Source organism: Camelus ferus, chromosome 2 (genome assembly GCF_009834535.1).
Source record: "Camelus ferus isolate YT-003-E chromosome 2, BCGSAC_Cfer_1.0, whole genome shotgun sequence".
Classification (NCBI taxonomy): domain Eukaryota; kingdom Metazoa; phylum Chordata; class Mammalia; order Artiodactyla; family Camelidae; genus Camelus; species Camelus ferus.
The window spans coordinates 118,889,791-118,914,359 of NC_045697.1; the positions used below are offsets into that span (position 1 = coordinate 118,889,791).

Here is a 24,569-nt window from a genome sequence, read left to right on the forward strand (position 1 = left end):
ACACCCTACATGCACTGTCTCATTTAACTTCTTATGGCATCATTATAAGAACATTACACAAATATAAAATTGGGATAATAACAGAAAGATGAGAAAGCTAATTTCAAAGAAGTTAGATAACTTGCCTACATTCACACGACTAGTAAGTTTTTGAGCCTGCACGAGGCTTGCCTGACTCTCCAACTTACTCCCTTACCAGTACATTAATCCTACATTATGCCATCAATTCCAGAACTAGCTGTTTGTTTTAGCCTGTTAGTATTTGAAGAACAGACCTTTGTCATTTGGCCATCGTTTAAGCACTGCTCCCTGCCTAACCCAGCTAATGTCCCCACAGCTCAGTTTCCAGGCAGCCTAGCCTGTCTTTTCTGTAGCTTGTCTCTCCTCTAGATCTCGCTCAATATCTGTTTCTCTGTCCCTGCTGTTAGATTAGTGGATTCAGACATTCTGTTTCCTCTCCCTCCTTTCCCCTGTCTTTCCTCTATAATTTTCCTTACAAGATTCTCATACAGTTTTCATATGCTCATAAGACAGACTCATTCACAGTATTAATGTGTATGTTAAAAAAGACAGTTGCCATTTTGGAGGCAATTTTATTTATTGCTTTTCTTGCTACTTATTGTTTTCCTTAAACTATTATCAGACTTAAGATTCATCCATTTATATATTCAGTATATTTTTAGGGTTTCCAAACCAGAACCCAATTTATTTACCTATCATTCCAGAGTGAAGAAATATTCTGAATATTATGTAAGTGTTATATTCTATTAACAATGCCAATATTGAATAAATATTTATTCTTAAGTATTTACTGAATGTTTATATGTCAGCAACTACCCTAGATAGTACTGATTACCCTTCCACACAAGCTTTTTTGGTGAAATAATTTTTTTAATGTTAAGTTTTCTCAATATGATAATACCCAGGTTCATTTTAGAAAAATAAAAAATACAAACAAAAAAGAATTAGGAAATACATACCAACAACAATCACTTTCAATACTTTGAGGACTATCTTTCCAAAGTTTTATCTGTATTTTTGAACTGTTGAATTTTTTTTCAGTTAACACTACATCATAAACATTCTTCTACATTAATGGTTGTTAAAGGTTGATGAGTTCTTTTTTGGGTGTACGATAGTTTTAAAATCATACTTTCAATGTTGGACTCTTAATCTGTTGCTAGTTTTTTTTTTTGATTACATGTGAAGACCATGATGAACATCATTTAGGTATTTTTCTTTTCATATATCATAGGCAGGTTCCTTGAAGCCGCAGAAATTGTATTTCTACTGGGCTAGGGGACATTTTTCCAGCTCTCAAAGAATTATTACTCAATTGGTTAAAAGTCTGCAGACTATATACATTCAAAGGCAATCCCTTCTGTTTGAAATTCAGCAAAATCCAGAGTTTGTGCAAACCTTTAACTCTTGCAGAGTGTCTCCTTTATTTGGTACATACTGATAGAAAACTGGACATGGGTATACAAATATGAATAAAAGCCTGTGCAAGGCAGATAGCAAAACAGACTAGAACTAATAAACAAGTTTAGGAAGGTAATAAGAAGCAATATTTCTTATGAAAATCAATTGCATTTCTATATATTAGGTACAAAAATATGAAAAGGAAATTACCAAAATAATTTCATTCACAATAGCTTTTTAAAAGAATAAAATACTTAGAAATAAACTGAACAAAGATGTGTAAGATCTATATACCAAAAACTATAAAATATTGCTAAGAGAAATTAGAGATCTAAATAAATGGAGAAATAGATTTTCATGGATCAAGAGATTTCATATTATCAAGAAGGCAACTTTCCTCAAACTGATCTAAAAGTTCAATGCAGTCCTTATAAAACTTCTAGCCGATTTCTTTTGGGTAGAAACTGACCACCGATCCTAAAATTCATATGGAAATGCAAAGGATGCATAATAGTCTAAGCGGTTTGGCAAAAGAATAAAGCTGGAGAACTTTCACTACCTGATTTCAAATTTTACTGTAACACGTATTAATCTAAACATTGGGCTTCTTGGAAAAGGATAGGAGCACAGTTCAATGGTGAAGAATTAAAAATCCAGAAATAGAACCTTACTTTTTATTATGAATTTATTTTTAACAATGGTCCCAAGACAATTCAATGGGAAGACTAACCTTTTTTTTTTAATCAAGAAAAGGTGCTGGAGTAAATGGACACCCACCAGAAAAGCAACAACACACACACACACACACACACACACACACACACACACACACACACACAACCCCAAAGAAATAGAAACTTATATCAGACTAGAAAAAAATGAACTAAAACTTGATCATAGATCCAGATGTAAAAAACAACTTTACATTTCTCAAAGGAAACATAGGAGAAAATCTCCATAACCTCTTAATATAACATCAAAAGCATGATGTATACAAGAAAAAAATTGGTAAATTAGACTTGATCAAAATTAAAAACTCTTGCTCTTCAAAATCCCTGTTAAAAGAATGAAAAGACAAGCCACAGACTTGGAGAAAATCCTGCAAATCACGTATCTGATAAAGAATAAAATCTTGTAATTTGCAACATCATGACTAGACCTAGAGGATATTACACTAAGTGAAATAAAACAGAAAAGACATACTGTGTGATTACACATATTTGCAGAATCTAAAAAAATAAAACAAATGAACAAATATAACAAAACAGAAACAGAGTTATAGATACAGAGAACAAACACGTGATTGCCAGAAGGGAGAGTTTTGGGAGGAGGAAAGCAACAGGTGAGGAAGAATTAAGAGGTACAAACTTCCAGTTGCAAAACAAATGAGTATGAAGTGTACAGTGTGGGGAGTATAGTCAATCACTATGTGATAGATTTGTGTGGTGACACATGATAACTGCAGTTACCATTTTGAAATGTACAGAAATACCGAATCACTCTGCTGTGTAACAGGAACTAACATAGCATTGTAGGTCAATTATACTTCAAAAACAAATACATAGAAAAAGAGATTAGATTTGTGGTTACCAGAGGCAGGGGCTGGGGGGGCAGGGAACTGGATGATGGCAGTCAAAGGTACACACTCCCCAGTTATAAGATAATTATTACAGATGTAATGTATAATGTGATAAACATAATTAACACTACTGTATGTTACATATGAGACTTGTCAGAGTAAATCCTAAGAGTTCTTATCACAAGGAATTCTTTTCGTTTTTTAATTTTGTATCTATACAAGTTGATGGATGTTCATTAAATTTATTGTGATGATCATTTCATGATGTATGTAAGTCAACCCATTATGCTGTACACCTTAAACTTTTAAAAAAAATTTATTAATAGATGAATTATTTTAGAGCAGTTTTAGGTTCACAGAAGAATTGAGCAGAAAATACAGTTTGCACATAGCCCTCCCCTCCCACACATATATACTCCCCTACCCTCAGCATCTCTTATCAGTGTGGCATATTAGGTAAAACTGATGAACCAACATGGGCACATTATTATCAACCAAAGTCCATAGTTTACATTAGGGTTCACTCTTGATGTTGTACATTCTATGGGTTTTGACAAATGCATAATGACATGTAGCCACCACTATAGTATCATACAGAATAATTTCATTGCCCTAAAATCCATTGTGCTCCATCTATTCATTTCTTCCTCCTTCTCCTCAAACCCCTGGAAACCACGATCTTTTTATTGTTCCTGTAGCTGTGCCTTTTCCAGAAGGTCATTTGGTTGGAATCGTACAGTTTGTAGCCTCTTCAGACTGGCTTCTTTCATTCAGTAATACATCTTTTAAGTTTCTTCCATGTCTTTCATGATTTGGTAGCTCATTTCTTTTTCTTTTTACTGCATATATATTTTTTAAATTTACATCTATGTACTGTTCGCTGTTTCTAAGAACGTTTAGAACTTTCTCTTTTTAAGCTTACATAGTTATCAAAGGAATAAAGCCAACCACAAAATAAGAATTAATTAAAAAAAGATACATACACCCTGCTATTAACAGCAGCATTATTTATAATTGCCAAGATATGGAAGCATCCTAAGTGCATGTCAATAGTTGAACAGATAGTGAAGATGCAGCATACATATATGTAATGGAATACAGCTCACCCGTAAGAAAGAAGGATATTTTGCCATTTGCTGCCCTTCTTTCACTTTTTTTTTTTCACTTCAAAAACCAGAATTTTATAACCGGCATAAACATTTCCATTACATGGAAAACAGCAAAATACCTAGAAATAAACTTAACCAAGGAGGTTACCTGTACTCTGAAAACCAAAATGACACAAAGAAATGGAAAGATTTCTTGTGCTCTTGGATTGGAAGAATCAGCACTATCATAATGGCCACACCACCCAAAGCAACCCACAGATCCAACGCAACCCCCATCAAAATATTCACGACATTCCTCACAGAACTAGAACAAACAATTCCAAAATTCACAAGGAACCACAAAAGATCCCAAACAGCCAAAGCAATCTTTTGTAGGTCTTGTTTTTTACTCTTTCTTTTTTTGTTCTCTTTTTTGATGGCTTGATGACTAGAGAAGATCCTTTAACATTTGTTGTAAAGCTGGTTTGGTGGCGCTGAAATATTTTAGTTTTTGTTTATCTGTGAAGCTGTTGATTTCTCCATCAATGTAAACTTCAAACCTTAAAAAATGAAAAAGAGAGGAAGAATGGACTTCAGTTAATATTAATGTGTCACTATTGGCTCACCAATGGGCTATAGTAATATAAGATCTTAACATTAGGGGAAACTGGGTGAGAGGGATATGGGAACTCTTTGCATTGTCTTTGCAACTTTTTCATGTATCTCAAACTATTCTAAAATAAAAAGTGTATTTAAATAAAAATAAAGAAGGAAATAAAAATGTACTGAAAATCACTGAATTGTCCTTTGTAATAAGTGAGCTTCATGGTATATAAATAACACCTCAGTATTAAGTCATATGAGCTGCTTATATATTCTGGAGATCAAGCCTTTGTCAGTTTCATTTGAAAAAATTTTCTCCCATTCTGTAGGTTGTCTTTTTGTTTTACTTATGGTTTCCTTTGCTTTGTAGAAGCTTGTAAGTTTCATTAGGTCCCATTTGTTTATTCCTGCTTTTATTTCTATTGCTTGAGTAGACTGTTCTAGGAGAACATTTTTGAGATGTCAGATAATGTTTTGCCTGTATTTTCCTCTAGGAGGTTTATTGTATCTTGTCTTATGTTTAAGTCTTTGATCCATTTTGAGTTTTTTTGTGTATGGTGTAAGGGAGTGTTCTAGCTTCATTCTTTTACATGCTGCTGTTCAGTTTTCCCAACACCATTTGCTGAATAGACTGTCTTTATTCCATTGTATATTCTTGCCTCCTTTGTCAAAGATTAGTTGATCAAAAGTTTGTGGGTTCATTTCTGGGCTCTATTTTCTGTTCCATTGGTCTATATGCCTGTTCTTGTACCAATACCATGCTGTCTTGATGACTGTAGCTCTATAGTATTTTCTGAAGTCTGGGAGAGTTATTCCTCCAGCCTCTTTCTTTCTCTTCAGTAATGCTTTGGCAATTCTAGGTCTTTGATGGTTCCATATAAATTTTATTGTGATTTGTTCTAGTTCTGTGAAATATGTCCTGGGTAATTTGATAGGGATTGCATTAAATCTGTAGATTGCCTTGGGCAGTGTGACCGTTTTAACAATATTGATTCTTCCAATCCAAGAGCATGGGATATCTTTCCATTTTTTAAAGTCTTCTTTAATTTCCTTCATCAATGGTTTATAGTTTTCTGTGTATAATTCTTTCATCTCCTTGGTTAGATTTATTCCTAGGTACTTTATTACTTTGGGTGCTATTTTAAAGGGGATTGTTTCTTTACTTTTTTTCTGTTGATTCATCATTACTGTAAAGAAATGCAACTGATTTTTGAATGTTAATCTTGTAACCTGCTACCTTTCTGAATCCTGGGCATATATCCAGAAGGAACCCTACTTCAGGATGACACCTGCACCCCAGTGTTCATAGCAGCATTATTTACAATAGCCAAGACGTGGAAACTGCCTAAATGTCCATCAACAGATGACTGGATAAAGAAGATGTGGTATGTTTATACAATGGAATACTACTCAGCCATAAAAACCAACAACATAACGCCATTTGCAGCAACATGGTTGTTCTTGGAGACTTTCATTCTAAGTGAAGTTAGCCAGAAAGAGAAAGAAAAATACCATATGAGATCGCTCATATGTGGAATCTAAAAACAAAAACAAAACCAAAAACAAACAAAGCATAAATACAAAACAGAAATAGACTCACAGACATAGAATACAAACTTGTGGTTGCCAAGGGGGTGGGGTGGTGGGAAGAGAGACTGGGATTTCAAAATTGTAGAATAGGTAAACAGGATTATACTGTATATAGCACAGGGAAATTTATACAAAATCTTATGGTAGCTCACAGAGAAAAAATGTGACAATGAATATATATATGTTCATGTATAACTGAAAAATTGTGCTGTACACTGGAATTTGATACAACATTGTAAAATGATTATAAATCAATAAAAAGTGTTAATAAATAAATAAATAACAACTCAGTAGAGCTCTTTAAAGTTAATAAGGGCAGAATGGGATCAGGGATGGACTCGGGCAGGGTCAGGGCCCAGGCTCAGGGGCCACTCAGGGCTGGGTCAGGGCAGGGTCAGGTGGGGGGTCAGACAGTGGTCAGGCGGGGGTCAGCAACCTTGACAATGGGCACGGGGGCGTGGCTCCCCGAAGGCCGAGGCCAGCCTGCGGCCCTCCTCTGGCTGCTGCTGCTGCTGCCGCCAACAGCCACCCTAGAGCTGCGGGGGTCCTCCGCCAGGGCCTCGGTGGTGCCCGGCCGGGCCCCAGTCGCGGGGCGGCCGGAGGACGGCGGCGCTCTGACCCCTGACGCGCAGCCGTTGGCTCCGGGGGCCGCAGGTACGTTGAGGCCTCAGTGCAGGGCTGGGTTGGGTTACACAGGAGGGCCTCAGGGGGGCGCGGCTGTGACCAGGGCCTGGGGGCCTCGTCTTCTGTTGCCCTTCCCTCCAGCCAGGCAGCCCAGAGATCACCTCAACACAGGTGGGTCAGAGGCCCCCACAGTGGGGTCTCTGGGTGGGAACCGACCCAGGAGCTTTGTGGGGCTGTGAACTGGGCAGGTAGCAGGGTCTGGCCCTGACAGACAGCTGGGAGGCTGTCTGGAAGGAAGCACCGGGACTGCTGAATAAGTGGCCCTTAGTGTGGGGCCCAGGGGTCTCACTTCCCTCCATGAGGCCCTGGGAGCACAGGCCCTGGACCGGCATCCCCACTCTCAGGGGGCCTGGGCACACCCCTGCCCTCCCAAGTGTGGGTCCTAAAGCCAGGGCTGTCTTCATTAGTCCACTCCCTCTTTAGAAATGGAGGATCCTGTCAGAGAGGGGGAGTGACTTTCCTCAGGTCACACAACACCACAGAGCTCTGCCTGTGAACCTATTTCCCTGAGATACTGGGATGACGTGGAGGGGGCACAAGCCCTTAGCAACCATGATTGTGAAAAAATAACATTGGCAGCTTCTGAGGCCTGCAGTTCTTGGCTCTGCAGAGCAGGCACTGAGGAGCGCTAAGTGAGGGAGTAATGGCTGTGACAGCCCAGACCTTGGCAGGCTCACTCAGGGATGTCTGTCACCCTGGAGATGCTGCTGTCACCTGCTGTGGCTGCCCTTGTTCTCCCCACCCACCCACCAGACCACTGAGCCCTCATCCCCACAGGGCTTGCTGGGTTGTGCTCTGCTGTCCAGTTCTCAGTGGCACCCTGTCATTTTGCTAGGCCTCTGGACGCTTGGCCTTGGTTTTTCCCATCTATGAAGTGGACGGGGCCTCCCTGGCAGTGGCACCTGGGCACTACCTGTGTCTCTGTCATAGGAGGCAGGGGCGTCTCCACTGTATGCGGGAAACCCAAGGTGATAGGGAAGATCTACGGTGGCCGGGACGTGGTGGCAGGCCAGTGGCCATGGCAAGCCAGCCTGCTGTACCAGGGCACGCATGTCTGTGGAGCCACACTCATCAACTCCCGTTGGCTGGTTTCTGCTGCCCACTGCTTTCTCAAGTGAGTCCTCCTGCCTCGGCTGCCAGCAGAGGTGCTGGCTGGGGAGGGGGGTGCAGGAGAGAGGGAGAAAAGGGGTGATGGGTATCCCACAGCAGTCCTCTGGGCTTTTCTCTGGGGCGGTCTGTGGCCTTCAAACGCATGTCATCCCTGCCTTTGACCTGTGTACCCTCCACCTGGACTGTCCTCCTTGTTCACCTGTCTGATCCTCATGCTCTGCCCTCAGCCCTTGTGCCTGTCCCCTAACACAGATGTGACCCAGGAGAGTGGCAGTGTTGGTCCTGGCTGCCATGTGGTGTGGACCAACCTCAGACCAGAGCTTTTTCTCAGTGTCCCCACATTCCTGGGTGTCAGACTCTAGGCAGGAACTAGAACTGTGTGTATGGCCATCAGTTGGGCCATTCTGCTCACTTGTGCAAAACTGAGTTCCCAGGAGAAGCTGTGGTCACTGGTGTGAGCGGGGGGACCCCTGCTGCCAGGCTGCATAGGTGGGAGATGGGGCTCCCTGGGAGAGTGACATGACTGTGGAGGAGTCTAACTCACTGCCCCTCCTGGGCCTGGCCCAGTTCCCAGCTTCTGAACACATGAGGAGGGGTCTCCAGGGAGCAGGGGCATCACAGCCCAGGGCCAGGAGCTGGAGCTTTGAGAACCCAGAGTCCTGTCGGCACCTACTCTGTGCCACGCTGTATGCACACCCCTCTGTGGCATCAGGGGTGGTAAGACCCCACCTCACCGTGTCTCTATCTTGTCCAAAGAGAAAGCCCAACCTGGGTAAGAAGAGCAGACCACATGGTGGGGGGGCAAGTGAGAAGCTCCGTGCTCCAGTGGGCGTGGAGAGGGAGGGGCTTGCTGGAGGGGGGGAGGGGGAGGGTGTCCGGGTGGATGAGCCATCCACTCAAGGTCAGGGAGGTGGGAAGTTTCACCACCCATACTCAGGGAACAAGGCAAGGTTCCATTCCCTGCACTCATTTGCTCATTTAACAGTCTTTTGTGAGCGCTTATAACTAGTGGATAAGCAGCCCTCGGGCAGGAAGATGCTTAAAGAGGGGTCGGGAAAGGTGCGGGGGCCAGAAGGTGGGCTGCAGGGAGCCTTGGGAAGGGTCAAGTTAGAGCTGGGACTGAACCAGAACTCCTCCTGTGTACAATCACAAGGCCTTCATTTGATGACCCCCCCTACCCCACCATCCAGCACTAGGATTCAATGCGCCTCCAATTCATGGGTGTGATGGAGAAGCCATATGCTGACATTGTAAGTAGAGTATCAATTAGCCTCAAGAAAGAAGGGCTCCTGACCATTAGAAATGGGGAGACAAAAGCTGCCTGGCATCATGGTGGGCAGAGGGGTCCAGAGGGGTGTGGGCAGTAAGATGAGGATACAGGGAAAGAGAGCTGGCTCACACTCAGAGATGATGGTGACTACGCCTCCTTCCTCCTCCAGAAAATCTCACGTCCTGGAGAACTACCGGGTTTTGTTAGGAAACACCCAGCTGTACCAGCACACCAGGCACACCCAGAAGATACCTGTGAGCCGGATTATCATGTACCCAGACTTTGATAAATTTCATCCCTTTGGGAATGACATAGCCATGTTGCAGCTGCTCTTTCCTGTGAACTTCACCTCCTACATCATCCCCGCCTGCCTCCCAGCTCCTGGCATGCAGCTGCCCAGTAACTCGTCCTGCTGGATAACGGGCTGGGGGATGATCAGTGAGGAAAGTAAGAGGGCACGGGAGAACCTGGAGGGTGGATGAGGGCAGGGAGGAGGGGCAGGGAGGGGAGGAGGACAGAGGGGTCCCCAGGCAAAGTGGCCGCTGGACCTTGGCTAGCTGTGCCTCATTTCCAGAGGACTGGGCTAGTCTAGTTCTAGTTCTGAAAGTGTGTGATCCTAAAGTTTCAGTGCTCCCTGAGTACAGATCTCCGCAAGTCTGGGAATCTTTGACTTTTGGACTCAAGAATTGGGTTCTTGGAGTCTTTCTAAGGCTTGACTCCAGGATTTTAATCAACCATGGATGTCAGATGACTTGATTCAACTCAGACGTCATGGTTGGGGCCTGGTCCATTCCAGGCCACTGACAAATAACCCCATTTCCCATTGCCATGGGAGGAACTTGGGAAAAATGGAGAGAAAACACATTTATGAACTCTGACCTCTGACCTTTGAGCCTGCAGGATCAAGTTAGAATAATTATGACTTGAGAGTGTTTGACCTCTCTGAGCTCACTGTGCTCTTCTCCCCACCAAGGTCAACTATCTACTTTGTAGGCTTATTCTGTGAACTGAATAATACGGGAAAAAGTTTGTGTTTTTTAGGATTGAAAAAGGAGAAGTGTAGGCAAAGACTTATGAGCAAAAGTCTTTATTAAAGAAATGAATGTTTATGGTTTGGGGAAATGCTTATGGTGCAAAATTAGGTGGAAGAAGCATATATATTTGTAATTATTTGGTACAGTGTTTCTCAGCAGAGGTGCTGCAGGCATTTTGGATGGACCCTATCTTCACTGGGTAGGATGCACCTGCTAGTGTGTCAGTTAGTCTCCCTGTCATAGGACAACCAGGTCCCCAGTATTCCCACACCCCACACACACACACACACACACAGAGGAATTACTCACACTGACACAACACACCACACTCACACCCGCAGATACACACACAGAGACTGCTTTCTCCTTGAGGGCAGGGACCCTGTCTTGCTGGTTTAATATCCCAGCCTGTGCCCAGGGCCTGGCCCCTGGCAGGTGCTCTGCTGCTGCACCCAGGTCCTGGAGCCCGTCACTTCTTGCCTGCACCTCCAGACCGGTCTCCCAGCTCCACCCTGTGTGCTCTGCTTTAGTCCCCACACAGCTGGATGTGTGCTTCAGAGCAGAGGTAGTGCCAGTCCCCTGCTCACTACCCTCAGTGCCTTCTCACTTATGCTTTGAAAAAAGTCCAGATGCCCTACCTCGGCTCTGCATAACGGCCTCCATCCCTCTGTGCTTATCTCCTGCTGCGTCCCTCACTCATGCCTCCCCAGCCACCGGCCTCCTTCCTGCTGTGAATGTGCTGCACCCCCACCCGCCTCGGGCCGCCGGCCGCCATGGCTGAGCTCCCGGTCTTGCTTGCTCTGCCTGCTCTCCTGGGCACGACTTGCTCATCTTGGCAGGTCTCATTTCTTTACATGAACAATTCAGCTCCTCCTCTGAGAAGTTTTACTGGATCACATGAGCTAAAACAGACAGCCCCTAACACCACGGCTCCCTGTTGCCTTTACACCACTTACTAGATCTAAAATCATTCTACTATTCACTTCACTTCCCTGTCTCCCCCAACTGAGTATGTTCCCTGTATCACTAGTGTCTAAAAGACACTAAACACAAGGACAGATGAATAAGTAAGTGAGCAGATGAGAGGATCGATTGGGGAGGGGAAGGATGAGTGAGGGGAAGGGAAGATGGGGGTGCGTAGGTGAGAGGATGGTGGGCAGACAGATGGGAGTGAGTGGACACATCAGTAGGTGGAGGGGAGAATGGAGAGATGGGTCAAAAGATGGGTGGATGGGCAAATGGATGGAAGGGTGAGTGGGTGAATAGGACAAAAGGAGAGCTAGGTAGACGGAGGGAGGATTGGTGGGTGGAAGGAAACGTTAGTGATAGACAAGTGGAGAATGGATGGGATGGTTTGTGAAAGGGCAGGTAGGCTGGTGGATGGTTGCTGAGCACCCGTGTAGGGTATGTGCCAGTGGGATTTGCGGAATAATAGAGGTGTGGTCTGTTGCCATGAGAGAGGTGGAGGGAATAGGATGAGTTTGGAGGAGTTCAGCAAACAGGAGGGGGCTTCTTAGGCAGAGGTAGAACTGGGACAGCGCTGCAGTGCAGCTGTGCCGAGACAACCCCGGGCTCGGGGCGCAGCGGCGAGCAGGGCAGAGGAGCGGGGAGCGCGGAGCGGCCCAGAGCTGAGCTGCAGTGCACTTCACTCGTGTCCTCCTCGTCCTTGCAGGGCCTCTGCTTGAGCCCTTCCGTCTCCAGGAGGGAAAGGTAGGCCTCATTGAGAACAAGTTCTGCAATATGTTATATGAACAAAGAGTTGGCCAAGGCAGGAACTACTCTGTGCACGATGAGATGCTGTGTGCTGGGGACTTCTCGACAGGAAAGGCCATCTGCCGCGTGAGTGAGGCCATTTCTGTTCCTCCCTTGTGTGTTTTCAGGGCCTCAGCTTCCTGAGGGGGGCAGGGGTGTTGCCTCTGCTCTCCTTGTGGAGACCCCTGGGATGTCCTGCTTCCTCCCTCTCTGTATCTTCCCGGGCTCCAGCCCTTGGCAGCGTCCCCCCAGCTGCCCCTTCCTAAGCCCATTGTCCCTGAGAGCCTTACTGGCAGGACCTCAGACAGCGTCTGTTTTTGAGGCATATTTTACAGTTTTGATTGAAGTGTAACATACTTACAAAAAAGTATATTCATAGTGTTTTCATAGGTGTGGGGTGGACGAATCTTCACATAGTGACACAACATGTGACCAACACCCCGGGGCCCCACTCGTGTCCCTTTCCCATCACCAGCACTCAGGGGAAACCGCCACCTTCACTTGCAACCCCTCAGTTTAGATCATGGGTTTTCTGTAAGTAGAATTTATTTCCAGTTGTCAGTCTGTGGCCTCGCTTTCTGTGTGTGAGCTGCATCCCTGCTGCCGCCTGTAGTGAGTTTGTTCATCCTCGTCACCTCCCAGGACTCTGCTGGAGGCACTGAGTTCTGTGGTCCGTTCTGCTTTTGATGGGTATTCTAGCAGTTCCCAAGCTTTCTGTTTCATTTCGCTTCCAAATGTTTCATAGTCTATTTCATACAAGCCCATGAGGAGAACTGTTGGATTAAAAGGTATGTGTGTGTTCAGCTCTCGCAGATGCTACCAGACTCCCCCAAACTGCTCACCACACGCCCCCGTTCAAGTCGTGGGTGAGGCTCTGTGTCCTCGCCCACACTTGGCACTTTCCATCTTTTCTCATTTTGATGTCTTATTGTGGTTTTAATCTTCATTTTCCTGATGACAAATTAAATGTATTTTCGTATGTTTATCGTCATTGGATCTCTTCTTCTGTAAAGCTTCCCTCCCAGTTCTTTCCCCTCTCATCTTCCTCTTGGGTTGTCTGTCTTTTCCTTGAGGGGCTCTTGGTATATTTGTATATTTTTCTATATTCCAGATATGAGGCCGCTGTTGGGTATATGGAGTGTGGAGCTCTCTTTCTGCTCTTTGTCGTGCCCCATGTTGTAAGTGGGCAGACAGGCCCGGAGAGGGAAAGCTGTACCCTAATATAAGGCAGTACAACCTGACTCCAAACCCACTGCCTCCCCCGCAGGGCCCAGCCTCCCAAGCAGACATCACATCTTTCACACAGATGGCACCGTGGGGTGGAGGGGAGAGTGTTGGGCTCGAGTTAGAGACACTGCTCTGCCACGTGTCCCTGCCCTGTGACCTCTGTTGGTCTTTTCACCCCCTGAGCCTGTGTCCTCATTTGCAGTGTGGGACTCTGAGGTCTCCTTCATGGCGTTGTGGAAAGGATGGTGTAGTGGGTTGGATAGTGTCCCCTAAATTTGTATCCACTTGGAATCTCAGAATATGACCTTAATTGGGAATAGAGGCTTTGCAGATGTGACTAGATAAGAATCTCAAGATGACACCATTCTGAATTTACCGTGGGCCCTGAATCCAATGACTTGTGTCCTTATAGGAACAGAGACAGACACAGAGATGCTCGATGTCAGACTTCTGGCTCCTGGAACCGTGAGGGGACACATTTCTGTTGTTTGCAGAGTCACTCAGTTTGGGGTGATATGCTGTGGCACCCCAGGAGACCTGCACGGGAGGGGTGAGGTGCGCCTGGCCCATGGGAGAGCCGCGCTGATGGCAGGTTCCATGACGGCCCAGTGAGCTGCTGAGCCCGAGGGGGGAAGCTTGGCCACCTGCCCCCTTGGTAGGAGGTGGACCCAGGTTTCCCGGTTCCCAGGCCCTAATCAATGGTGTGGACTTTCTGACTGTCTGGCCTGGCCCATCCTTCTCACAGAGTCAGCTGCACCCAGAGGTGAAACAAAGGGCTCAGCCCACATCCTCCCAAGTCCCCATCTGGCTGTCACTCTGGACCCCACTTCCAGCCTTGTTCTCCACCTGCCCTCCCCTGCAGAGGTCATGCCCATTGAGCACAGGGCTGGAGCCCTTTGCTTGCCCACTGGACATGCACAGTGCCCTTGACCTCTAGTCCCCCTCCCCCCAGCTTGAGGACACCACTGAGCTGGACACCCAGGAGTCCCAGCAGATGACCCCCTCCTGCCTCTCTCAGCCTTTCAGTCACCCAAGCCCATCTGAGAGATTCCATCTAGATTCATCTTCTGCCATGTCACCTGCTCTGGCCCCCACCCTCCAACAGGGGGCTCTCTTCTCTCCCCTAAAGTGTCCCTCCCCCTGCACAGGGCCCCCAGAAACAGGTCTGAGGAGAGAAGGGCCACAGGGGCACTCAGCACTCAGACTGTGGGGCAGGACAGACCTGGTTCCAGGCATTAATCTGTTGTTTACGGGGATTGTGGCCTCAGCTCAGTTTCCTCACCCATGAAATGGGGTCGCTAACAGCCTCCACTTAATAAGGTTCCTATAACTATTTGAGAGCTGTGTCTGGCACTCAGTAGGTGCTTGACAAGTGCTGGCTTTCATTCTCCTGGCCTGGTCTGCCCACCTCTATCTTAATTGTACCTGTTCTGGGCCTGTCTTAGACCTTCCTCTCAAGGTGGATTCCACTGCCTGGCCCCACTCAACACACACGTGCAGGTGTGTCTGTGCATGCACACACACACACACACAGTTGGCTCTGTCTTTACAGCAGTGCAAACCACAGCTCACTTCTCATGGGAAATACTAGTGTTGGGGTTCCCTCTGCCTTCTGAGAGCTCCCTAAGGGCCAGGAGGCTATTGGAGCCCTTCTCATCTCCTCTAGACTGGCCCAGAACCCATCATAATATTGGCAACCACATGGCTCATCTGTGTGAATCCTCGAGGCCTGCAGTGGACAAGGACCAGGCCTTCTTCTGACCTTGAGCAACTAGGAGTGGGTACACGGTGGGGAGGCCGAGGGCACTCCAGGCAGGGACGACAGGGGGAGGAGCTGAGAGGATGACAACACATTCCCTGTCTCCAAGGAGCCCCATGTATGACTTCTTGGGGCTGCTGAGACAAACCACCTCAAAGTGGGTGGTTAAAATGACAGTAATTTGTTATCTTAGGTTTCTGGTGGTCAAAGGTCTAAAGCATAGGTGCTGGCCAGGCACGTTCCTTCTGGAGGCTCTAGGGGAGAATGTGTCCTTTCTTCTGGCTTTTTAGGGGCCGCCCACATTCCTTGGTTCATGGCCCCTTCCTCCAGCCTCAAAGCACATCGCTCCAAACTCTGCTTCTGTCATCACATCTCCTCATGTGACTCTGGACTCCCACCTCCCTCCTTCCCCATGAGGACCCTTGGGACTACCTTGGGCCCACCCAGGTAATCCAAGATGAGCTTCCTACTTCAAGATGCCCAACCCCACCACATCTGCAGAGTCCCTTTGCCACATAAGGTGACATAACCACAGGCTCTAGAGATGGGCATCTCTGAGGGTTATTTTCGGCTGGCCACGTGATGTACCCCTCTCTCTCCTTCAAGCCACCGCTTCCCCCACCCTCCCTCTCAGCTAGAGGTCTTGCTTCTTATTTCACTGAGAACATCAAAGCGAGCAGTCAGACGAGAGCCATCCACCTTCCCAGCCCCACAGCCCGCTCCCCGCATCTGCCAGTCTGGCCCATCCCTCTTCTCCTTGCCTGCACTTACCGGTCCCTCTGCTCCTGCATCAGACAGTAGGTTGTTTCCTGTTTAGAGTCTTAGCTCAGGAAGTCTTTGTGCCCCCACCCTGCCTGTCCTGTCCCTTCCATGGCTTATTTCTACACGTCACATCTGACCACAGCAGGCTAGCTGGCTTAGTGACAGAAGTGCCATGGGGGAGGGGGCTTGTCCTTTCACCCCCATGCCCAGGGGCAGAGGCTGCCCTGGATGCTTGACGTGCGTGTGGACAGGTGAGCGGAAGAGCGGCAGGCATGGCTGTGGCCCCGCTCCACTCCCCCCATGCCCAAGGGTGAGACCCTCCCTTTGGGTGATGACATGAGAGGAATTTTCAACCAGATGGTCCTGCCCTGACAGTATTTTGGGACTCCAGTGATTCCCAGCAGATTTCTGGGGACCCCCTCCCACTCCCTGAGCAATGCAGGCTGCCCCCGCCAGGCCTGGGTGCGAGCATTTTCTGAGGCTGCTCAGAAAGAGCATCTCTCTTTTCTCTCAAGAGGTTGAGAGAAAGCCAAAGGCCTAAATGAATGAAAAGGGGGAGGATCCAGGTGGGGATGTGTTGCTGCAGGACAGGGTTTTGCAAGAACTGGGGTCTGAAGTGGCTTGACCTGACCAGGCTCCACTCACAGACCAGTCCTCCTGGGCCCTGTTGGGGCAGCTGTCCCTTCTCGGCCTTGTCCTGGACCACAGTGGCCTCCCTGGGTGCAAGTGTCCACGTGTTGTAGATTTCAATCCACAGCCATCCTGGGGGTCAGTCAGAGCTTCCTGAAGTGTGATGCGAGCGCCTGCCTGCATGACTGTGGCTGCAGGGGGACACTGGTGTTTGGGACTTTCAAAGAGGTCCACCTCAGTGAACCTGGATGCCACACACTCATGAGCCCGGCCTTGCTACCTGGTCTTCTCAGCGCTGGCCCAGCCGCCCACACTGACTCCCCTCTCTTTCCTAGGGTGATTCCGGGGGACCCCTTGTCTGTGACCTCACCTGACGTCTGGGTTCTGGTGGGGCTGGCCAGCTGGGGCTTGGACTGCCGACATCCCATCTACCCCAGCGTCTTCACCAATGTCTCCTACTTCATTGACTGGATCGATGAGATCCAGAGGCTCACACCGCTCCCTGATACCATGTCTGCTCCTCCTCAGACCCAGTTTCCACACCAGCCTCTGCAAGCTGCTGGCTCACTGGGGCCTGGCACAGGCTTTGTGCCCCCACAGCCCTGGCCCCTGCTGCTGTTCCTGCTCCAGGCCCCGCGGCAGGCCCTGTGGTGACCCGCTAAGCCCCTCTGCTCCTTCCTTCTGTCTCAGACCCCAGTCTCCTTGCTGGAATTTTCCACCCCTCCCCTCCCCCAGCCCCATCAGCTTTCAGTGGATCCTTCTTGGCTTTCCAGTCCAACAGCTGCCACTCCCCAAACCAAGCCTGAAAAATCAAATAAAAACAAATGAAAGACTTATCCTGCTCCTGTCTTTTGGCCCTGCTGCCCCCCCGATCCTCAGCACTCACCCCTTTCCCTTGAGGTCTGTTGTCTGGCTCCCTGGACAAAGAAGCAGGACTTGGCAGAGAGACTGTCCCAGGAGGAAGACAGGGGTGAGGATGCTGAAGGAGTTCAGCTGGGGAAGGAGAATGATGTGTTCATTTGCAGACTCCACTCCTACCATGGGAATGCACAGGCCTTCAGAGGAAGTGTATCAGTCAGCTCCAGCCACTATAACAAATACCACGGGCAATGTGGCTTAAACAACAGGAATTTATCATCTCATAGTTCTGGATGGGGCCCAGAAGTCTGAGATTAAGGTGCAGGCAGGGATGATTCCCCCTGAGGCCTCGCTCCTTGGCTTATAGACAGTCATCTTCCCCCGTGTCCTCACATCATTTTCCCTCTGTGCATATCTGTGTCCAAATTACCCCCTTTTATAAGGACACCAGTCATAATGGATTAGGGCCCACCCAAGCGACCTCATTTTAACTCAGTTATCTCTTTAAAAGCTCTACTCCAAATAAAGTCACATTCTGAAGTACTGGGGGTTAGGACTTCAGAATATGAATTTAGGGGGACACAATTCAGCCCATAACAGGAAGTTGGACATTTTGCCAGGTGACTACAGTGCAGGGGAGTAACAGCTTTCTCACAGTAAAGAAACATTACCCCTGGTGTTTAGCAAAGGTAAGAACAACTGCCCTGTGGAGGTAGAGGGAGATTCCCAGGGTGCAGGACCACTGAGCTGGACTGGAGTGCGTGACCCGGCCCGTGAGGAAGAGGGCTCCACCCTGCAGCGTAGAGGGCTCTTGAATGGAAGGGGTCTGGGAGACGGCGTGGGAACAGACAGCGGAGGCCCAAGGCCAGGCTGTGAGCTGGGGTTCAGGCTGGCAGTCCTCAGACCTCTGCTCCTAGAGTTGACTCCTAGCACCTTCCTCACCTGCCCTCATGGCCCTGCTCTCCCCTGTCTGAAGGGGCCCAACTCACTGCCCACCTTCCTAGCTCCCAGCCCCACCTGACCCTTCTCCCTTCTGTCCAAGGAACCAAGTCATCCTCCCCCAAGTTGTTCACACACCTCCAGGAGTTGGAGCCTCATTTCTCCTTTTCTACTTAGCTGACTCAGAACTTAGCAACCTGGCAATAAGCCTTGAAGCAATGTTCTCATTCTCCCTGCCCATCTGCCTGACACACAGTCCTTGTGCAGCCAGAAGGATCCCAGATGAACACCTGTATGGCAATTAAAAAAAACTGGACAACTTAGAAGAAATGGACAAGTTTCTAGAAACAAACTGTCCACCAAAACTGAACCAAGGACATATAGATCATTTGAACAGACTGATCACTAGAAGTGAAATAGAATCAACAATAAAACACCTCCCTGCAAACAAAAGTCCAGGACCAGATGGCTTCACTGGGGAATTTTAACAAACATACCAAGAAGAGCTCATACCAATCCTTCCCAAACTCTTCCAAAAGGTTGAAAAGGAGGGAATGCTTCCAAGCTCATTCTGTGAAGCCACCATCACCCTGACACCAAAGCCAGACCAAGACACTACCTAAAAAGAAAGCTATAGGCCAATATCATTGATGTACATAGATGCAGAAATCCTCAATGAAAAATTAGCAAACAGAATCCAACAACACACAAAGAAGGTCATACACCATGATCAAGTTGGGTGCATCCCCGGGACACAAGGATAGTTCAAAATACGCGAATGAATCAATGTGAACACCACAGAGAAAGGACAAAAATCACATGAGCATCTCAATAGGTGCAGAAAAGCCATTTGATAAAATTGAACACCCACTTATGATTAAAAAACTAACCAAAGTGGGTATAGAGGGAACATATCTCAACATAATGAAAGCTATTCATGACAAACCTACTGCCAGCATAACACTCCATGGTGAAAAGCTGAACGCCTTCCTGCTAACATCTGGAAGAAGACAAGGATGCCCACTCTCACCACTTCTATTCAATATAGTATTGCAAGTCCTGGCCACAGCAATTAGACAAAAAAATAAAAAAATAAAAATAAATAATAAATAAATAAATAAATAAATAAATAAATAATAAATAAATAAAAGAGAGAGAGAGAAGAAAGCAATGAAAGGATGAAAGGGATCCAAATTGGAAGAGATGGGTAAAATTGTCATTATATACAGATGACATGATACTATATAGAGAAAACCCTCAAGGCTCCACACAAAAACTACTAGAGCTGATGAAAGAATTCAGCAAAGTAGCAGGATACAAGAGTAACATACAGAAATCAGTGATGTTTCTTTACACTAACAATGAAATATCAGAAAAGGAAAGTAAAGAAACAATCCCTTTTAAAATTGCATTCAAAAAAAAAAAATTTAGCAATAAATCTGACCAAGGAAGTGAAAGACATATGTGGAGAAGTACAAAACACTGACTAAGGAAATTAAATATGACTTAAAGAAATGGAACAGTATCCCATGTTCTTAGATTGGAAGGATTAATATTGTTAAGATGGCCATACTACACAAAGCAATCTACAGTTTTAATGCCATTCATATTAAATTACCCAGGACACTTTTCACAGAACTAGAATAATTTATCCTAAAATTTAAATGGAATCACAAAAGACCCAGAATTGCCAAAGCAATACTGAAGAAAAAGAACGAAGCTGTAGGAATAACTCCCAGACTTCAGACAATACTATAGAGCTACAGTCATCAAAACAGCATGGTATTGGTACAAAACCTAGACATATGGATCAGTGGAACAGAAGAGAGAGCCCAGAAATAAATCCACAAATTTTTGGTCAATTAATCTTTGACAAATGAGTCAAATACATACAGTGGCGTAAAGACAGTCTCTTCAGCAAATGGTGTTGGGAAAACTGGACAGCTGTATGCACATCAATGAAGTTAGAACACTCCCCCATGCCATACACAAATATAAACTCAAAATAGCTTAAAGACTTAAACATAAGACAGGACACTATGAACCTCTTAGAAGAAAACATAGGCAAAACATTCTCTGACACAAATCTCAGCAATGTTCTCCTTGGGCAGTCTACCCAGGCAATAGAAAAACAAAGCAAAAATAAACAAATGGGACCTGATTAAACTTATAAGCTTTCACAAGGCAAAGGAAACCATAAGCAAAACAAAAAGACAACCTGCAGAATGGGAGAAAATATTTGCAAAACATGAGACTGACAAGGGCCTAATCTCCAGAATATATAAACAGCTCATATAACTTAGTAAGAAAAAAACAAACAACCCAATACAAAAATGGGCAGAAGACCTAAACAAGCAAGTCTCCAATGAACATATACAAATAGCCAATAGGCACATGAAAAAAATGCTCAATCATCATTAATTATTAGAGAAAAGCAAATCAAAACTACAATGAGATATCACCTCACACTAGTCAGAAGGGCTGTTATTCAGGAGTACACAAAGGATAAATCCTGGAGAGGCTGCGGAGAAAAGGGAACCCTCCTATGCTGTTGGTGGAATGTCATTTGGTGTAGCTGTTATAGAAAACAGTATGGAGATTCCTCAAAAGACTAAAAATAGACTTTCCTTATGATCCAGAAATCATTGGGGCATATATCCAGAGGGAACCTTAATTCAAAAAGATACATTCACCTCAATGTTCATAGCAGCACTATTTACAATAGTCATGACATGGAAACAACCAAAGTGTCCATTGACAGATGACTGGATAAAGAAGAGGTGGTATGTTTATACAATGGAATACTACTCAGCCATAAAAAGTGATAAAATAATGCCATTTGCAGCAAGAGGGATGGACCTGGAGAATGTCATTATAAGAGAAATAAGCCAGAAAGAGAAAGAAAATACCATATGATATCACTTATATGTGGAATCTTAAAAAAAAAAAAAAAGACAAATGAAGTTATTTGCAAAACAGAAACAGACTCTCAGACATAGAGAACAAACGTGGTTATCATGGGGGAGGTGGGGTGGGAAGGGATTAATTGGGAACTAGAGATTTGCAGATACTAACTGATACATATAGAAGAGATAAACAACAATTTCATGCTGTATCTGGCAGGGAACTATATCTGATACATTGCAGTAACTTATGATGAAAAAGAATATGAAAACAAATATATGTATGTTCATATATGACTGAAGCATTGTGCTGTGCACCAGAAATTGACACAACATTGTAAACTGACTATCCTTCAATAATATGTGTGTGTGTGTATGTATGTATGTATATACATATATACAAACAATAAAAGAAGATCCCAGGAGGCCTCAGTGCACTCATTCCAGCCCTTAGAAACCATGATAATGTGGCAAAGTCCCCATTTAGCACATATCCAGTATGGACCAGATGACATTCAAACAATTCAGTGCAAATTCCTTCCAGTCCTGGCATTGCCCAGGTAGTCCTGGACCCTCACTGGCAGGTGGGCACAAATGGACGCACATGCACATTGACACCGGGATCTCACCGGCTTGAGCAGGAATGTGCACAGGAACCCCCTTCCCAAGATAATCTTGGGAGGCCTCAAGAAAGTGGTTTCCCAGTGTCCACACCCATCTAGGCATTGCCAGCAGTCCTATCTCTGGCCATCTGTCTAGTTGGAGCTCTACCACTGAGGTACCACTATGACTAGCTATGTGCCCACCACCAGCATCTGTCCTTAAGAGCTCAGTGTCTCTGGAAGGGGGAAGACAAACATTCTCTCCCTTGGTGGTAAACTCAGTTATAGGGGTCTCAGGCTGGGTTGTTCAGGCCCTGGATGTCTGGTGAATTACTGAGATGACATTTGTTCACCCACGCTCTCCACTGGATCGGGGGAGCTCAGGCAGTTCAGCCGCAGTAGTAGCTATTCCACTGGCCCTAAACTCCTATTCTGCACCCAACCACAGCAGACCTGGGCTGGCTGTGCACTGGGGGCCTGGCCTTCATATACCCTATTCCTGAAGTTAGGTGATTCTCTGCCCATCCTGTATGCTCTAGCCTCTAACCAAGGGATCCCAATATATATCTTATCTGCAAAACACACTGACCAAAACTTCAGCTCCAGCCCAGTCAGTTTCCCCATTGCCTGGAACCAACTTAGTGCTTAGTATTATTATCCTGGTTTAGTTTTTTTTTTTTTTTTTTTTAAGATAAACTGAAGCCTAGTAGGTTTTAAGTAGCTTTTCAGAGGTGACATAGGTAGGAAGCAGTGGAACAGGAATTCAAAACTTGATCTCTCTTGAGAGAACTTGAACGTCTTTGTCCTTCTCACTCCTGCATGTTGTACCCAGATGCCTGTTACCCTGTCTGACTTCCCCTCATTCACCTGGGGAAGGCTTACTCTAACCTGTCCCAAGAGCAAACCCCAGATGCCCACTACTGAACAGAGAGACTAAGGTAGGGGTGGAGGGAAAGGACTAAGCAGGGGACAGAAGGAGCCAGTGAGCCTGGGAGTGGGGCCTGGACTGTCACTGAAGTCACTGGTCGGGTAGAGAGACTTGAAAGGTCTGTCTTCAGGGACTCGCTGCCCTCCCAAATGGTGCCCTGGCATGAGCTGCTGGTGCTCATTGCCAAAGTCAAACACAGACAAGCTACTGGAGGGGAGAAGAAACTAACAGAAATCATAAGCTTCCAGGTTTCTAGTCTAGGGTGCGAGGAGCTTGGAAGTCATCCCTCCCATCCTCAAAACAAGAAAAGATGAACAGACCGAAAAGAAACAACTCTTCCTAGACCCATCAGAGGACTGAGGTCACAGGGCAAACCACCTGCCCTGAGAATTGGAGAAGCAGGCAGACGCTTTATACAGTATGATCAGAGAAGCCCAGGCCCAGTGTGGGCAGGGGCTGGAACCAGCACTGTGACACGCAGGCCCCAGGTCCAGCTTCTCCACGGGATGAGCACTCCAGATGAGGGAAGCACCAGCCTCTCTCCTGCTGGTCAGGGCTGGCACAAGCTGTGGTCGCCAGCTGTAATGCTCAGCCGACCCATGGCTGAGTCAATGGGCAGCACTTACCAGCCTTGACAGCTGTGAGCCTCGGCCATGGTCCGTGCCCATGAAGTCTTGAGGAAGGCCAGCCTTCCTCCTGCAGGGAGGCAATCTTGAATAAGTAAACCTTGCCCTCTCACTACTTCAAGAATCAAAACCCAGCCATGACAATCTCAGGTATATAGCTATGAGAAATGAAAACATATTTCCGCACAAAAACTTGTATACAAATGTTCACAGCAGAACCTTATGATATAATACATAATTGTGAGAACAGTGGGAAATAAAGTATATTTTCATTTTTGCTTGTATCTGAAACATTGGAAATATCATATAAGAAACTGAAGTAGTTATCTAATGATGGTAGGGGAACTAAGGTGTCATAAGGGTGGAAGTGAAACTTCTCAATGCACAGCATTTTGTTATTTTACCTTTAAATTGTGAATGTGTTCTAAACTTGAAACAAATTTTTAGAAACCATAGGAATTATAGTTACCAACTAGACTTGAAATATTGTAAACATGAACAATGTTTTTAAAATATATGTAACAATTCAAAATATGAGTTGGGAAGAAAAGGTGGTAGAAGAGAATCTGTAAATTTTCAAAACAGACTCAATAGATAATGACTAAATTGGAAACACAGAGTTTAGAAAACACATAATGTCTTTAATTTATTTCACAACCTCTTAATGCATTTCATAATTTCATTTATTTACTTATTTATCTATCTGTTTGTTTGTTTATTTATTTATCACTAACTCTTCTTGTACCTTATAGAGATCTTTTATGCAAAAATATTTCCCATGACAAAGGTATATTTATTTGAAATGTGGTAATTCCTCCAGTTTTGTTTTAGTTTTTTTCTTCTATGAAGTTCAAGTAGAATTACAATGAACAATTTTGGCTTTAAAAAAACTTATATACAAATGTTCTCAGCAGAATTAATCCTAATAGGAAAAAAGACTACAAAAAATTAAGGAATGGCATGGCCCAGCAAATTGCTTATGAAACACACCTTGAACAACAAAGTGAGGAGGAATTGCAGAAGAGAAGTTTTCCTGATCCAGTTACAGACTGTAAGCCCCCACATCCTGCCCAGGAATTCCAAACAGCACGTCTTTTCCTTTCACATTTTGGATTTTTGTCCTTGGAAGCTTTGAAGGAACCTGCAAATAGTCGTCTACCTCCTCACCTTATTGCACTTGATTCTACTGATACCTGAATTTTT

At 45.7% G+C, this 24,569-nt stretch overlaps 1 pseudogene; it reads left to right on the top strand.

Annotated features, from left to right (window-relative positions):
• Positions 1–17,337, top strand: part of LOC106731171 — a 90,849-nt pseudogene extending 73,512 nt beyond the window's left edge.
• The last annotated feature ends 7,232 nt before the right edge of the window (positions 17,338–24,569 follow it).